Source organism: Helicoverpa armigera, chromosome 22, assembly GCF_030705265.1.
Source record: "Helicoverpa armigera isolate CAAS_96S chromosome 22, ASM3070526v1, whole genome shotgun sequence".
Taxonomy (NCBI): Eukaryota; Metazoa; Arthropoda; class Insecta; order Lepidoptera; family Noctuidae; genus Helicoverpa; species Helicoverpa armigera.
Genome location: NC_087141.1, coordinates 8,725,436 through 8,740,550, shown reverse-complemented (window position 1 = coordinate 8,740,550; position 15,115 = coordinate 8,725,436). Strand labels below are relative to the sequence as shown.

The window sequence follows — 15,115 nt, the reverse complement described above, 5'->3', positions numbered from 1 at the left end:
ATGTGCTAAGACATACAATTCAACAGCTAATGAGTTGAACCAGCCAAGCGTGTTGATTGATGAATGAATACATAATCAAATGCATAACGGACAGTTTTATTGCTAACAGTCTCCCATGGACCGTTATAACAATATGCCTATATGAAAAAGAGGAAACATTTTTTGTTTATTTGTACCCCAAAGACTCCGAACTACTTCGACGACTGAATGATGTGAAAAATTCTTGGACTGTTGGAAAGCTACACTTTTCCAGAGTAACATAGGCTATATTTTATCCCGCTACGGGCAGTATTTCTCATGTGATGTGGGCGATACCGCAGGAAAACGGCTAGTATTGAAATACAGGGTAACATGGATCTTAGCAACGTCAAAGTTTATCAATACATTTTCGTCAATGTTTGAAGGGGTCTAAAATTAGAGCCATTCTGATCCATGTAGAGTTGAGGGATCGTTTGAAAGTCTGGAGGTAAATAACAATTTGGGAACAAGGATAGATTTTGGAACTTTCTCGCTCCGCCCATAGAATCCATTTTAATAACACTCCAACCTCAATAGGTATACAAACATAGCCATTCAGACTAAGATATTGCCCAAACAAAAGAAAGAAATTATCTATTATGTTTAACAACAATAAAATACAGACACACTGAACCGTGACAGCCATGCTCAGAGATTCTTGCTTTACAATTGGCAGTCCAAAGCCACGCCAAATTCGCTTCAGCATCATAAAATATGAAACTTAGTGTCCGTAGTAATAAACTGACAGACAGGCTTGACCGTCCCTCGGCTCCCACAAATCTAAACGACGTCACTTCTCATTAAGTTCAGGCGCTCGTTCCTAACAACGCAAATATTCGGTTGGCTTAATTTTTTGAACAACTTTGTGCGAATAATTTCCTGCCCTTTTCCAGATCGGTAAACAGGAGTCACTTCATTGGAGTGGTATTTGAATGTGATCGTAATCTACAGGACTTCATAAATAAATTCCACTTTTCGATTGGGGAAATCGACGTTCTAAGGGAACCGGAAAATATTGGAAAATGTTGTAAACAAGTTCAGTGGTCTGACTGCGAAAATTAATTTTGCACGTTCATTGTTGACAATTTGCGTCACATATTACTACCTTTAAAATTGTATAGACTTCATCGGCACGGTCCCCTCTGCAATTTGCGCGTAATAGGATTATGAAGTTAGATCCCCGTCCATCTTCATAAAACCGTTTAGTCGCTTCTCAGAACGTTCGAGAAAGGGTATCCCACTATTCATAGCGGACCACAGTAGCGGATCAATCTGAATAAATCAGCATAGTAGCAAGAAACGTATGGGGTATCCGAGCGATACCTTTGTCCTATATTCGTCCGATCCATATTCAATACTAGCTGAAGCTCAGGTGAATATGTTTTATCACGAGCTTCGGGGGTGGTTTTATCATCCCTTTTTGATGTCGATTGCAGTGATATTCTGCTATGCTTTTAGAAACTTCAACATCCAGTTTTCTTTCTTTTTTCATCTGCTTATAAAGCACCATACATTTTGAATACTCCTCATAATTACCATCCCTTTTTCACAAAATTACCAGACCCAGATCAATATCAATGCTTCCTTTTTCCTTTAAAATTAGAATTTTTTCGAAGTTTAATTTCGTCCAGGCTTCTTCATTTTCAGGCGCTGACACTACTTTACCTAGTGTATTTAGGTATTACGCTTTGAACGTTATTATCAAACGGCTAGTCTAGTACCAACTTTCAATATCACCGGTCAAGGTCGTGTAATACTGATGCATTTCCTCTGCGAACAATGGTTACACTTGTGGCCAATGTTTACGGACTTATGCCATTTACCGGCGCTTTGTTTGTGCTAATTCTGTCACTAATTCAATTATGTTATTTGTTGTTACGCAAACGGCTGTAACAACTTCTTCGGAATTTGGCATGTGAGAAAATTGAACTTGCTTAAAGGTTTTTTAATTACATTTTGGGATGGAATTGTTTTAGATGCTAGAGAAATAAATCTATTTTATAGAATTTTACCAACTTTTTCGGTCTTCTGGATCCTTCCGTGCGAAAATTGGCGCTGCTAAACAGCTATGGAATGATTCTTCCTCGAGATTTCTGTATATTTTTAGAGCAGTAAGTATCCTGTCCATTCAGGGCCATTACGCTCTACTGTTGCATATTCAAAGGACCGAGATTGTTTTGTTTGTCTGGTCAAGAAGTCTACCCACAGAACGCACGACAAATAACTTCATTGCGCAAGTAACGATCCAATATGCAAACACATTATTACTTTAAATACTTACCTAGTCTATATCGTAAAAGAAAACTACTAAGTGTTAGAAATTACACTGAAAACTATCACCATTACGATCGACCATTTCACACATTTATTACTCACTTAATTTACCTGAATAAAAAACACCATAATCTTTATCTTAAGATAACGCCACAGTTTCATAGAAAACGACTCACTGGTAAAACCGCGAATACGAAACATACGGATTTCCTATTGAAAACCAAACGATATGCACATAACAAAACGCTAGCTAACATTAACCAGTCAATTTCAGCACTAACCGACCATGTCGATAATACCCACATTTTTTTTCGAACCATTATTATTACCATTATTTCTTAAACAGCTCTTAAGCATTACCGCAAGTGATTGCATTCGGTCATTACGTAAAATACATGAAATGTAGTGACGTTGTCAAGCAATGTATGTATAATTTTCTATAACAAAATGTCGTATTATCGCAATGTATCGCAATGATTTGCTCTCTTTAACAAATAGGTAGGTAGCGACAAAATTTCTTCGAAAGATATGCCGAGTCTATGGTTGGCATTCTCTTTTTAATTTACGAATTTGGAATTCCGAGGTCGGACGAGAGGAATAAGGTATTGTTAAGTTTATTTTTAAATAAAAGGAGCCTGTTTGGGATGGGTAGCCTGTAGAATGCTGAAGCACTGGCTTCCGCATTACTGTGTATTGCCAATTATTGGCTGATTCTGTCAGTGAACTGTGTACTCAATTTTATATTGATGTCCCAATTAGTCTAGATGTGAATCTGCTGATATGGAGCTAAGGATATAGTAACGAGTATAGTTACTCATATTGAAAGCTATTCAATGTAGAATACATTGATACATTTATTATATGCATAGCACCATTACGATTACTCCTTTCAATATTATCCCAAATATCTAACATCTTCAAAAAAGGTACTAAGTAAGCCTTCACCTAAAAATTCTCAAAGTCCATTTAATTTTTCACCCCAGAATTCTTCAAGACCTTTGAATTCAAACTTTCAATTTTTCTTCTCCCACCATTATCATCTCAATCAATTCGAAATTTTCTTCATAAGCAAATATCAGGAAAACGAGGCGATCAATTTAATCGCATTTTAGATGTGCACATCAATCATTGGGCGCCAGCAGTGCCCATAGATTTCTCTCTGTTATCCATTTTATTTATTGATTTGGAACCGACGGATTTTGTTAGCTTGGGCTTTATTTGTGAAGAGAATGAAGATATTTGTAGTGCAAACTTATCTAATGCCTCAGCAGTGAAGAATCTCACGTATCCATATAAAAGTTTGTAAAACTGTCCTAAGGCTGGCTCTAAAGTGATTTATGAAAGGCTCGTAATAACCAGACTGTCTGAAATAAGAAGTAATTTTGAGCACTCTCAAGAATTCTCGTAAAATATTGAGACCCTTTTAGGAACCACATACCTAGTCTAGCTTATCGTAGGTCAACCAATCTTTAAATCTATGGGAAATTATCGCTAATCTCAGGTCATCAACCTAAAATTAAATCCACATGTGATCTATCCCAGTTACCGCAATAATTAACTGATCATACGGACCGCAAGTTAGTCCGCCAGTTACACAGCAATTAGGGCGAACGCTTTCCGTCAAATTAACCAGCAGGCCCAGTCTACTGTTAATCTCATCTGGTCAAAGCTGCTGCATCATCCTATTATGACGGCTTACCACAATTTCTGTACACAGATATATTGAAGTGTCAAAATGTTTGTTGAAATGATTTATTGCTTCAAATGTTTACACATTTCTATAAATCTCTGGCTGAATCGAAATGAAGAGAAAAGAGGTTTAGCTCTAGTAACAGATTCCTCATGTTATGAGGAGTAACCAAAGCTAACTTTGTTTACGAATGAGATTTTAAATAAGTCGCTGGAAATTAAAACCACGTTATGAAAGAAGATCTCTTTTATTACAATCCACGTCGAAGGTTCTTATAAAATGTGACTAATACTTAACAACAATATCATTACTAGATTAGAAGTTTATCTATGATAATAAAGAAAAACATTACAACTTTCTAATCATTAACTGATACTAGTTTGTACATTGTGCAAACAATCATGAGATGCAAAATTGACGATCTAGAAGTCTTAATACGATAACCAGGGGGTCGATAGGGGTTATTCCCGCTCGGTAACACCCTTTCGTCAACACTGTTGACGATCGGGAAAAAAAAGTTTCGTTCGTTCACAGTGTTGACGAACGCTGGTTTTTATTTTTAAAATATGGAAAGACTTGTCATGGATTTTTAAAATGTTTTAATAGATTATGTAAGTTCTTTTGAAACACAATTAACTAGAAAATAAAAGTGGCCTTATCATGTGCATAATAACCATTTTACACTAAAATAATAAGTAGCGTTCGTCAACACTGTGAACGAACGAAACTTTTTTTTCCCGATCGTCAACAGTGTTGATGAAAGGGTGTTACCGAGCGGGAATAACCCGTCGATAGCACCGTATGCGTGAGAATATAATATTGATGATCAACAATATCAAATTCTTCAAAAAGTTTCAACAGTTAGTCCACAAATATCATATCGCCAATCCTTTTATGATCGACAATGCGGAATCAAAGAGCTAGTAGGTCCTACTAATGAGGAAATGACCAATCTTATTCGCCACGAAATCGTTGCCACTAGAAGTCTTACCAAGGGAACATATGGCGCGAAGGTACAGAACTACATACTAAAAAATCGCAACTCACATATTCCACTACAAACTACGTGGTATAAAATAATTTGGCCACTTTACGTACATTAATGAAATCCAACATAACTACACGTTTAAGCAGCAACAATATCGAAGGCCAGCATTTTACTTTTCATTTCATTGTAGTAAGTAGTGGAGCAATGCTTTACATAACTCCGTTACGGCAGTCGGTAACTTTGGGTGCTGGGTTCATGATGACAGACCTTTGGTGGCAAGGAATGTAGGTCTTTTTTTTTTAAAAGACGTCAAAAATCATCAAATGACCCCTCCCGCTGTGGGTTAGCAGCGGCGAGGGAGTGTCAGACTCTTACTGACTAAAAACCGTCGCACAGTCTTGCCGCTCCATACTAAGTCACGGACAAAATTATTTGTGATATTAATTTACTACCTAAAGACAGTTATTGTACGAAAAATACTTATCCAATGAAATTAAATTAGTTTTTACATGTATCAAATGTTTTCTATTTTATTTTTAGTTGTAAAACCCAATATTGACAAGTTCCATGAAAAAACTGATAAAATAATATTTTCATTTACCTACTCACGTATCCAAAATAAACTTATCTGCCGTCATTCTTAATTAAAATGATATTTAAATGATTGCCAGGCTTAAAAAATTATATAAAAATACTATTGTAAAGTTTAGAAATATTTACTCCTAAAAGGATTTGAATCAAATCAAATCAAATCAAATCAACTCACTTATTCAAATAGGATTTTTAAAAAATCACTTTTGCACGTCAGAGAATTTTTGATTCAAATTTGAATTCAAATACACTTTATTGCATGCGTATAAGATGTAACGAATAAGTAAAAATAACGAAAGATAGAAAAAATAGGTAAGTAAAATAAAACAAAGTCTTGAAACAGTGACACCTTATACCGAGTAGCATTTTGATTGTCTGGAGGACAGTTAGTCTTCGAAATTATCATTTCTTGTAAATTCTGGCCCTTTCGATCCCAATTTTTTACAGGATCTTTAAACATGATGTCCACAAGTTCGCGACGAGTAAATTCAACCACGCGTCCTGTGATAAACGTGTGTGTAGTAGCAACATTTGTTTTAACATGCTAATAGTATGTAGTCCAGAGATAATTACTGTTAAAATTTTGTTACGGAAAGAAATAACTAGAAAGAACATACAAATCTTCTCGTGAATTTTATTTATAATCAAATTCTGAGTCGTATATTTAAGCACGCTATATGCGTAAATAGGTTTATGTTTAAGAAACTTATGCATAATTTCTAAAAGACCTTACCTTGAACTGTAGATTCCATGTTGTTTATTTTGGAAATACTAATCACTTCTAAAATTATTATTACTTTAACTATGTTAAGTTTTCGCTTTAAACCGCAGTCACTTACGATAGTGTACTTTGACAAGTGATTTCTCGCAGTTTTTATTAAATAACTACCCTCCATTTTTTGGAATATGATGAAGTACCTATTCAATTTTGATTTCCGTTTACGTTTTTTCATATACCTTCAAGTTTTCAAAATTGGTTTTTGTCAAACACAGTGCGTCGTGTTCCGTCATAGGCCTTTTATGTGCCAGGGCCGCGGTATCTCTTTCGAACAACCCGCAGCCCCGGCAGAAGGAATGTAGGTCTTGGTAATGGAGGAAAGGTATCCGACTTCGTATAGCATGTGGCATTTGAAGAATCTATCTGACTCATCATTGACACTAGGTCATTATACGAGTATAGTATTGAACGGTCTTATAGCATCGACGCAGGACGAAGAAATTCTTGATAGAATATAGATATCGGCTCTGTGGAAGTTATTGGTAGTAAACCTAAAACCTAAAAGATTGGTTACTAAAAATAGGACAGGAGTCTTCTAAATAGGTATTTTTAGACTGACACAGCAACAAGTATATGACGTTATACAATGTGTCCCGGGGATAAGTGACCGCCCGAAATTTTTTGAATATTTGTACAAAATTAAGGATAATTTCCTTTATATTTGGGACTTACCGCCTTTGGTTTTTTTTAATGATTTTTTTAATTTTTTTAGTAAATACTGTGACGTGCTGCAGTTTTTTTAAGATATTTCCTAAGTTTTTACATCTTTTCAAATTCTTTTTTCTTTATTGACTATCCGACATCATAGTTTATCAATTAAAATTATCAAACATAACAAAAATGTAATAAAACATTTACGCCTTTTTTTCAGTTTTTCCAAAATAAGTCCAATAAATGCCCCCTTAATATCACTTTCTTTTAATTTATTAATAAACTACATGATATTTCCTACAATAGCTCAGAACAATGTTTGCTGCTATTTCAAACAAATGCAAAAATACAGTCAGTTGAAATTTGACTCCTACTCGGTAAAAAAAGAGCAAAGCCTGTTATTAACAGGCCTGACAATAAAAAAATTTTAATGATTTTTTTCAAAAATATAAAATAAATTATCCTTAATTTTGTACAAATATTCAAAAAATTTCGGGCGGTCACTTATCCCCGGGACCCATTGTATAGACAGAATTATTGAAGAAGACGTATTGCGCGAATCCCAAATAAAACATGGGATAAGGACAGGAGGATGATGATAATAGTAACAAGTACTAAGAATTTTAAACAGCGAGTAATGTAATGCAAGAATGTAGCAAACATTTTAGATGCCCAGATAACAAAATTACGTGACAAAAATATAATTCAAACAGAATACGTAACAACAATTATGTAGGTATCTGCTAATCCATGCATACCTAATGTGAGATCAGACCGCATGTCTGTTTGTAGGCTTATCTCTGCACGTGGCTGCTGGTCCAAATCCAGACTAATTATAAATGTTAATTATTATTATGAAAGGGCCATTTCGTTTGTACATAGGAGGATTGGTAATCATTATGTTTTATGAATAAGCACTTCTTGCCTTTATATCCATCATCATCAGACTTTTTGCTGACTCATTGCAGAGCGCAGAAATGAGAGTTCATCACAACGTTTGGTCAAGGAGGATTGGCGTATCGAAATCCCTCTCTTACTTGAGAGGTCGATGCTTTATATACTAGGCCATCACCACTACAATAATTCGATTAGTCATAACTTCTAAAGACACATTTCTTACAACTCGTTAAGTAATATGTCAACAAACAAAGCCATAATCGATAACAAGATCTCAGTCAGTAATGACTTAAATACACAACGTCATCTAGCTAGAACATAAAGTGCAAACAGAATGCAATATGCAACCAGTCATGCATGCACCGGATACCGACTAGATACAATTATTCAATTCTTTGCTGCACTAAGTTAATGTGTTCTTGATGCTTTGTTCATGTTTTGTCTGTTACATCGGTTTTGATTAGAGGAAAAAGGAATACGTACAGACCTAAATGTATCCATAAGGCTAATGCATATTTTTTATGTTCCTGCCAAGTACCAAAACGTTTTAAAGGAATCATAGGAGGGGAGTATTAGCAAGTGCTACTGCATAGAAAGTCATCCCTAGCCTAGCCTTTTCGTAATCATGTTGAGATCGACTACGAATCACGCAGCGATTGCCTATCTGACTTCCACAACCCATTTACCCGGGCAACCCAGACAGCTTGGTAAGATTGGTGGTCATATCAGGCTTCGAACTACCCGTAATGGCTGCCACAATGTTCAAATGATTGCATGGAACTAATCAACTTAATACCTCTCAGTTTCCGCAGGTAAACTCAAAGGACACTGCAAAATTTGCAGGCATCTAAATTGCAGCTACCGAAAAAATAAGTCCTTGAAAAAGGACAGAAAAACAAAAAATATGCAGCCAATAATGTAGGTAAATATAAATTCAATTAAAATATTTTCTGTATGCTGAATGAGCGGTATTAGATTTTTTATCCGATATCTTAGTTCCGAAGTTCATAATTATGACTCATTGGAAACTGGTTAGTTTCATTGAAGAAACATATCTAGACTATAGCAAAGCACTATATATTTAAATTAATGGCAAATTAATATTTATATGAGAGATACGCATTTGCTCACTCATATAATAGTACTGATTAAATCATTTCTCGAAATGTTAAAGTAAAGACCCATTTCGGCAATATAGGAAAGTTTAAAGACCCTACGTCTTACTTAAAAGAATTACCAAACAAAGATGAACAATAAAGATTAAAACAAACAGTTACTGTAACAGACAAACATGTAATAATATGAATCCTTGAACACATTACATAGATTACATATACGCATTAGCATATGGCCGTGAGAAGCACTTAAGTATTAGGACGAAAGAAAGAAAAATTGCAAAATTTTCGTCGGTCCGGAGATAAAATCATCCAAGTTTTTGAAAACCCTTTAGGCAATCGTAACTTGAAAAGTACCAGTTAATTGCTTTTATCGATTTTCTGCTATTAAGACCCCCTAAGGGCGTCAAATGAACGATCCAACCAATTACAGTGAAATACAATTGACAGACTTCACGCCATTTAGAGAAATATTGATATGGCTTCATCGTTACATCTCTTTCTACAAAATATAGGGCATGTACGCGTAACTTGAGTATAGAAATCTTTCGACATGGTGTCGAGTTATTGGCAAATATGGAATGGTAGGGTGTCATGTGGAAACTATCGCCCTAGATGTGGGATTGTTTGTATAACATTTTACGGTCCTGGAACTTCTTATCGAGTGAGCTGCAGATCTTAGTCACTAGACAAGTCCTAATGTCAGTCTTTTTCAAATCTGCCTAACGACCTCTGCTGTGGAACTATAATATCTGCTACTGTGGAGCATTCGGGGATGTCGGTTTTATGTGGCCCTTCAAGTCATGGGGGTAAACATCGCCAGATTTCAGACTCCTTTTGATTTTGCTTGCTGGAATGTGAATGCAAGATTTTTACTTGCTCGTCTCAAAAGATCAAGGCAGTCATATTCTAGTTTAACAATTCAAAAAAAAATTAAAGGCAGTAAAAACGAACATTAAAGAAAAATCATTTAAATTCAGATAGGTATACTCTTCATTTCGCAGGTTACCGAGAAAAGGGAAAGGTAACAGGTGTTGCCAAATTAATCATTAATAAATTGCCAAGATGGAGCAATTATTAATTGTTGTAATTAATTACTTTTTTAATGGCTGAGCCAAAAGAAGGCCGATATAAAAGAAGCGATCGGAATTCGCGAAAGTAATAACACAAAAGTATTAAAACCTCAATGAATTATACAAGATATTATTACTTACACCTTTCGGCGCTTTAGCTTTTAATTTTCCCTTTACAAAGGTGCTTAGAAACCGGCCAATAGACGGGCATAACTTTGATATCATTGAAACTTAAATACCGTTACTGCAAGCCTTGTAAATTGTGCATCGCCTAATAAATAACTGTAGATACTGTTGTCTAACCGCGACTCGAAGAAATGTAATCAACCTAGCAGTAATATTATTGGACTTGCCACATTCTGGTTAACTGCGTATGAAAGTACAATCGTCAAACATTTATCTCTATTGTATAGGCCAGTCGTTTTAGGTATTATCTGCGGAAATAATTCCTAGTGATCTTCATTACAATTCCGTAATAAAGGTGCCTGTGGGTACAAATTTAGGTCACTAGCAATTCTTCTGTAGATTAGGGTTTAAAATGACTAAATTACTGTGCCAGTTTAAAGTTTGTCAGCATCCTATCCCTCTATGTCTTACGGCCGTTCCCAATATTTTACCTATCCATTGTTTTGCACACTAAAGATAGGAAGCAAATTAACAGATAGAAAGAATTATTGGGTGCAAATGTGCAGCAACCAATAGAGTAAAAAAGCGACTAAAACTTTTCAGACATATTTCAGTTGCTCAATTTTATATCCTACTAGCCGTTTTCCCGCGGTTTCACCCGCGTCCCGTGGTTACTACTGCCCGTACCGGGATAAAATATAGCCTATGTTACTCGTGGATAATTTAGCTTTTGAATGGTGAAAGAATTTTTAAAAACGGTCCAGTAGTTTTTGAGCCTATTCATTACAACCAAACAAACAAACAAAGTTTTCCTCTTTATAATATTAGTCATCATCTGCCTAGCCTTTTCCCAACTATGTTGGGGTCGGCTTCCAGTCTAACCGGATGCAGCTGAGTACCAGGGTTTTACAAGGAGCGACTGCCTATCTGACCTCCTCAACCCAGTTACCTGGGCAACCCGATACCCCTTGGTAAGACTGGTTGTCAGACTTTCTGGCTTCTGACTACCCGTAACGACTACCAAAGATGTTTAAATGGCAGCCGGGACCTACAGTTTATCGTGCCATCCGAAACACGGAAGAACTCATTATGACAAGATGGTCACCCATCCACGGACCGACCGCGCCAAGCGTTGCTTAACCTTATGATCGATCGATCCGCGCGGCTTTGATTTAGCCACGAGCTAATTATAATTAATAATATTATATTATTAATATATTATAATAATTTATAATATTAGTATAGATAAAAATGTTGTGACCAGCAACAAATGAACCAAGGTAGGTACACTAACATTTTATTGGAAGCACCAAATATGTACTAAAGACTAACAAGTTTATATTGAAAGGTACATTAGCAACACTTTTACGAAGCTTTCTCTCCAATGAGCTTGAACTTTCACTTACATAATAATAAATTTTTAGACACAATTATCTATTAAGTTGTCTGCCAATAATAATATGCCTCTTATGTAATATAAGATTTAATTTTTTGATTACACCTTTCATTGGTATTCTCAGGAAATTGGTTTAAAGAGATTATTTTATACTAATTTAGTCTTTTTTTGCAGAATTAATTTTGTTGGTCATATGGATTGTTGTTGATTTAATTTTAATTTTAATGTATGTTAATAATTAATTCATCCGCGGATGATATAGTTCTTTTCAGCGAATCTGCAACAGAACTAAAGAACCTGCTACATAGCGTGAACATCGAAAGTAAGAAAGTGGGACTTGAAATGAATGCACAGAAAACCAAAATTATGACTAACAGCTCCATGAAAGAAATAGAAATAGAAGGCAAACCCATAGAATATGTAAAAGACTATGTATACTTAGGAAAACAGATTTCTTTCGAATCAAACTGTAATGAAAATGAAATAGATAGAAGAATAAATATCGCATGGAGGAAATACTGGTCACAAAAGGAAATCCTTAGGGGAAAATGCAGTCTACAGATGAAAAAAAAACAATGGATTCATGCATTCTCCCAAGCCTAACTTATGCAAGCCAAACCTGGGTCTACACAGAAAAGGTGAAAAACAAAATTCAGTCCTGCCAACATGCCATGGAAAGAAGCATCTTAAAATTAAGGAAAATCCAGAAAACACGGAACACAGACATCCGAGATAGAACAAAAATAACAGACGCACTACAGCACAGTCTTAGACAAAAATGGAAATGGGCAGGACACATAGCTAGATACCAGGACAGAAGATGGACCTATACTACTACAAAGTGGAAAGGCCCTATAGGAAAGAGGAGCAAAGGTCGACCAAGAAAGCGATGGGTAGATGACATCAAGAGTATAGCAGGAGATGAATGGATGCTAACTGCCAAGGACCGGGACAAGTGGCTTAAGCTGGAGGAGGCTTTTACCCTAGAGGGACTACATAACAGTAACAAATAAACAATTAAAAATGTGAAATTCTATAACAAATGTACTGTTATGAAGACAAATAAAGCTTAAATAAAATAAATAAATAAATAATTAATTTAAGTAGATAGGTATGTTATAAATGTATAAAGTTGTATTCATAAATATTGGATTAATAATTGAAAAGATAATTTGAAAAATATGCAAAAAAACACAGATGTGAAAAAAATATACACAGTTGAAGTTGATAACCTCCTTTTTCAAGTTGCTTAAAAAAATACTATCATCACAACTTGATGTTATCTCACTAACTTGAAAGACTGGTTCTTGGATGCTAAAATTCTAGGAAATAAATCAATATTATATATATAAGTTATCTATTAAATATGAGCGTTCTGCACTCTGCAAACTTTTAGTCACCCAATAGTTTTTAAATAAATTAGAAGATAATGATATCGTACAGTCGATTTCAGACTGACGACAACGTTTTATTGGATTTTCTGTTACAGCCTTTTTATCGTCCCACTGCTGGGCACAGGCCTCCTCTCACACGGAGAAGGATTGAGCATTAATCACCATGCTTGCTCAATGCGGGTTGGTGATTTCAGACTATATAGTCCAGGTTTCCTCAAGATGTTTTCCTTCACCTTTCAGCCATTTTTGTCCAAGATATACATAGAAAGTACATACAAACTTAGAAAAGTTGCATTGGTACTTGCCTGACCTGGAATTATTTATTGGATTTACCTACAGAATAAAACTGTCAACCAACTATCGTGCGACAGTTTAGTTTGCAGTGTACAGGGGCTTTATATGTACCTAATCAATAAAACCACATTTTCCTGTTCATTTCAAAAAGCTTGCTCTATCACAAAATATATCTATTGTTGATATTATTACTTTTAAAAAGTGAAAGTTTCATTATTTTTTTTAATGCTCAATAGAATATTGAGAGAGGTCTGGTCCTTTGATTTTTGTGAAGACACTAGTATCGAACTTTGGAGAAGAAAAGGTATTTTACAAGAACTGTTAAGCAATTAAGAATTAATGAAAGATTAATATTATTAAAAGGGTAGCTTAATGGTTCTGTGCTAAACTAATGAATTAATTCATAATAAAGATGCATTAAACTAATTAATATTTAAGTACCTATATTTCATGGTTCTATTATAAATAACATCATGCCTAATTAAATTAGACTAAAACATTATTGGGGAAATTAGTACAATTTCAAGCTTCAGGTATATAGGATATTTAGCTAATATCTCACCTGTTATTAACTCATTTGTAGGGAAATTTTCTAGCAGTATCCTTGAAATTATTATCCTATTTAGCTGTGCATCCAGATATGACAAGTATCACATAGGCAGCCCTACATATTTCCTCTGCGTCGAAAATACCATAGCCCACCTTATTATAAAACATGATATAAAGAAGCACCTGCTTTAGTAATAGCTTTAGTCCACTGATTTTGTTTGGAACGGTGGTACAAAAGCTGGTACTTTTTTAAAACCACATTTTATTATAAGGTGGATTATGTCGAAACCGAATACTAATTTTAGATGTGTCATCTAAAATTATGTGTCATCTGTCATTGTTTAAAAAAATAGGTATATAAACTATCCCACACATGCATACAATGTGAATTTTATCTTTTGTTGTGTAATCAACAAACATTATGATGAGAATTATCTCAGACTTAGTTTTGATTGTTTATCATTTGCATACACTTAATGAAATACATGAAAATCTCCGAACTCAAAGAGGAAGATGTCCTGGATAGAGCGAAGTGGAAGAAGATACGGAAAGTGGACCCCGTCACAAGACGGGATAAACGATAAGAAGAAGAAGATACACTTAATGTTTTGCAGGGAACAATAGTTAACGTATTCTATAATTTTTAGGTTCTGACACCCAAATGGGAAAGAGGGGGTATTACTATAAATTTGCTGTCTGTCTGTATGTTCATCTGTTACCAGCCTGTATCTCATTACCTGTGATAATTACGTCAGTTGAAGTTTTTACAGATGATGTATTTTCGTTTCTGCTAAAGCAAAGATTTCATGGGTGCTTTCAAGAAACATGTAGGTATTTTACTCTTATCAAATTTTTTCTACTAACATTCAATTTCATTTATGGGTAGAATGAAAACACTTAAGTAGATATTGTTTCTTAACTGTGGCTAGTGAACTATATCAATTCTACAGTACAGTGAGTCACAAAAATTTGCATAATTCATTAAAAAAACGCTTAACGATTTACTGATTAGATTAGTATGAGTTTTACATCATTTCAATAGTAATTTATAGCTCAAAAAAATAGACTTTGACCATTCAACCAACCAATAAGACGTCTGACAACTTTTTTTCAAACACATCAAAATAAAAACATGATAAAACCTGTGACAAGCCGCTCCAAAAACACAAATGAGGTTTGTATATGTTATTCGAAATTTAAAACAGTGTGTACTCACAAAAAAATGGGTTTAATAGAGGCCAATTATAGTTTAGACGTGAACGGCAGCTCCAGCGAGTCACT

The 15,115-nt window shown here is 34.9% G+C and overlaps 1 protein-coding gene across 2 annotated transcripts in view; it reads right to left on the bottom strand.

The window, feature by feature from the left end:
* Positions 1–15,115, bottom strand: part of LOC110373623 (RILP-like protein homolog) — a 50,917-nt gene that overhangs the window by 35,225 nt on the left and 577 nt on the right. The window lies entirely within an intron of this gene.